The sequence below is a fragment of the Aplysia californica genome, unplaced genomic scaffold (genome assembly GCF_000002075.1).
Source record: "Aplysia californica isolate F4 #8 unplaced genomic scaffold, AplCal3.0 scaffold00529, whole genome shotgun sequence".
In the NCBI taxonomy this organism is placed as follows: Eukaryota; Metazoa; Mollusca; class Gastropoda; order Aplysiida; family Aplysiidae; genus Aplysia; species Aplysia californica.
The window spans coordinates 293,708-297,392 of NW_004797799.1; positions in this window are offsets into that span (position 1 = coordinate 293,708).

Here is a 3,685-nt window from a genome sequence, read left to right on the forward strand (position 1 = left end):
CCCACTGGATCAACTCGCATGTAACGACCGTTATCCAATGTCTTTTTCTTCACTCAAACGAACAAGTTTCAGTAAAGGTCTCTCCATTTGGAACTTACCTTACCTACTACGCTCATCCGGGTTTTCAAGTCTTTGTGAGACTACCATGTCCGGGGGGTAACCGTGACGTCATGCTCGAAAGACGATTTAACTGTTCTAAGAAGGGATACCTCAACGAAACAATTACTCATTTCTCTAGAGACAGGAATTGTCTGATTTTGAGTGTTGATGTCGTCATAGAAAATAAATTCACCTGACAACGTTAGCGTTTGTTTTACTCATAATAATGCCAGTAGCGGAGCGGGTGGTTGGCGGGTGCTGTGGTGTGGTTTGCTCCTTCTTTCCTATCGAAAATCTATCGTCCTGATTTCTTTTCCTTCTTTTTGTGTTTGTTACTCTCTTGTAATACCTCTTATCTTCGGCAATTAATGTTATTATGTTACAAGTGCCATAAAACACTTACTAAAACTAAACTATTACTATTAGCGGAGTGTATTGCTGAAGCGGGTTGATTCTCGTTTCACGAGAAACTAGAGCTACCATAATATATGGCGGAAGCGGGTGGTTGGTTGGTGTTCCGATTTGGCCTGCTCCTACTTTTCCTCTTTCAGTTGTCCTAACATAATATTTCCTAGAAGTAGAAGAATCGTAACGGTTCTCCGAGAACCCAGACTCCGCAACGGCAGCTTTATCTTTAAAAATAAAAAGGACAAATCGCAACGTTCGTAATGAGGACAGGGCACGACAAGAGGTGGGGATACTGGAGTAGGTTTGATCCAGTTTTGTAGGTTTTCTCTTTTTTTTTTTTTGGGGGGGGGTGGAGTGGAGGATTCGTTACAAATTAAAAAGTTAAATCCAAATCTCCCACTGTACATGATGTTTCATTGTCTGCACATTGTACATGTTTCATTGTGTATTATACGCACACTTTGTAACGCCTGTCCCCTGTCCGAGCGTAAGGAAGAATGTAACAGGAGTATTGTTGAATAACATCTAGAGTCTAGACCTAAGATTGACCAGCCTTGTTACCTCTCGGTCTATATCATTACGCTGTAAAAAGTGTGGACAAATCAGTTGTAAAAGCTTTGTACTTGCTCAATGCTAGGTTCATCCATCATTTAATGGTTAGTAGTAAAATAGGAATGAAGTGTGGTGGATAGGTCTTCCTTTAAAAATGTATTTTTGTTGCAATAGTATTTTGGGATCTTTCTTTGACCCCCCCCCCCTTTTCAGAGTGCGTTCATGAGCAATTCCTTTGGTTCTCCCCAAGCTGACACTTAAAAGATTAGCTAAATTTAATTTGTATAATTTATGAGTGGGTGGTTGGATGGCGCCACTGGTAGGCCCACGCCACTGGTAGGTCTTGCTTTTTCCTCTTGCTCTGTCTTGCCTTTTCACTGCATTAAATGATCGCCATTGTGTTGCTGTATATCTCTTTTCTCAAACAAACAAAACTACTTAAGTAATTAAAGCTCCCCCCCCCCCCCCGCCTGACGGAAAAAAGAGCATAGTAAACGTCAAACCCCAAAGCGTGGTTGGTTGGCGGGTGCTCTGGTGTGGTTTGCCCATTCTTTACTGCTGTATTAAGAAATTTCTCGTCCTTATGTCCCCTCTTTCTTATTTGTGTATACTACTCTCTCATAACACCTTTAATCTTCAGCACTTATATGACCCTATTGTGTTGCAAGTGACGTTTACACACTGTTACTAAATCAAACAAACCCCCAAGCCAAAGCAACCGCAAACAGTTCTGACAACACATCACTGTGGCAAAACAAGTTAATAGACAACACAAGCTGTGCTGTGGGAGGGTGAGGCTTTCTTTATGCTTTCCATTCTTCTCTCGAATCCCTGCAATACATTATAGATCTATCGCTTTCTTAGAATTACAAAGTTCTATCTGATATTTTTTGGCCATTTCGAGTTACTAAAACTACGACCACGAGGTCAGAAACCTAATGTTCTATCTGCTCTATCAAAATCGTAAGATTATTCAGAGTCGTTATCAAGATATATTCAAAGAATTGTAGGCCTATTCGAAAAAGCTTGACGTGTTATGAAAACCTACATTTTTAACGTCAAATTTCCCAAAGCTAGGTGCTGAGCGCATAGAACTTTGTAATTCTTCGCTACACATAACCCTAAGTTAGTTATGTCTTCCTTTATAAGAGAAAAATTACATTCATTCATTCATAACATTTTGTCATACACCTGTTCCACTTATGAACTAGTTTATTCATTCATTTCTCCCCCCCCCCCCCCCCCCTCATCTCTCTCTCTCTCTCTCTCTCTCTCTCTCTCTCTCTCTCTGTCTCTCTGTCTCTCTCTCTCTTCCTTTTTCCCCACTCCCATTTGAGCCATTCTAAAACAAAGTCGACTTAAGATAGTATGTACAAGCTAAAGTCTTCTGTTTTGATAACATTCTGTCTAGAGTGCAATCTATAGAGTGTCTTTTGACTTTCTAATCTTCAAGTGTAAAAGATAGTGTTTTATCTGACAATTTTCTCAAGTTTACAATCAAAAGGACCTCCCACCCCCCTCACACACATCCACATCCACATACGCCAGGTATATAAAATGCATTTAAATATAGGCCAGAAGAGCGTAAATATTGACTTTTGAACATTTGAGATGTACTGCAAACTTTTAGAATCTAGAGAATTTGTTAACACGTTGCCGCGTTTATGAGCTTATTTATGAATTATTATTTTGTGTGTGTGTGTGTGTGTGTGTGTGTGTGTGTGTGTGTGTGTGTGTGTGTGTGTGTGTGTGTGTGTGTGTGTGTGTGTGTGTATTCGTTTATATTCGTATCCATGTGTCTATTACTGTCTATTAATGAAAATAGTAAAGTGAGTGGCTGGCGGGTGCTATGGTGTGGTTTGCTCCTTCTTACTTTTCAACAATCTATCATTCTTATCTCTCTCCACATTCTTTATTGGTATTCATGTTCATGTCAAATAACACCTCTAATCTTCAGATCTTATATGACCAAATTAATGTTGCCAGTGCCGTAAAACTCTTACTTAGCTAAACCAAAAGTGGATAGTAAATAATCTATTCACGTTTGCTTATTTCTATAAAATAATAATTGCATTTATATAGCGCATATCCATGCTCAAGAGCATGCTCTATGCGCTTTACAACTATTATTACCCCAGCAGACCCCCTGACAACACTCAGAAACATACTCGGCTTCCGTGGAAGCATACAGTGCAAGCTGCGGGTTTCACGCGCTCAAACACTATCAAACTGACAAGGTCGTTCACTGTCTATAGCCGGGTACCCATTTCCACCTGGGTGAAGTGAGGAAAATTTGTGCAAAGTGCCTTTCCCAAGGACACAACGTCGGGTCCCTGACACTTTATATTCATTAGCCTATTACATGTTTATATTTTGTCTCTTTTATGGGTTTTTTTCCATGCTGAATGAGGCGTCGAAACACACATTGCTTGTTTATTTTGTTGTTGTTGTTGTTGTTGTTGTTGTTGTTGTTGTTGTTGTTGTTGTTTATTTTTAGCATTTGTTTATTTACTTTTACATTTTAAAACATGGATACTGATGTTCTGCAACTGCAAGTGTCAAACGTGGTTTTGTTTTGCTGTTCACACCCCCCTCAACCTCCTCCCTTCCTCCTTCTTTATTACAG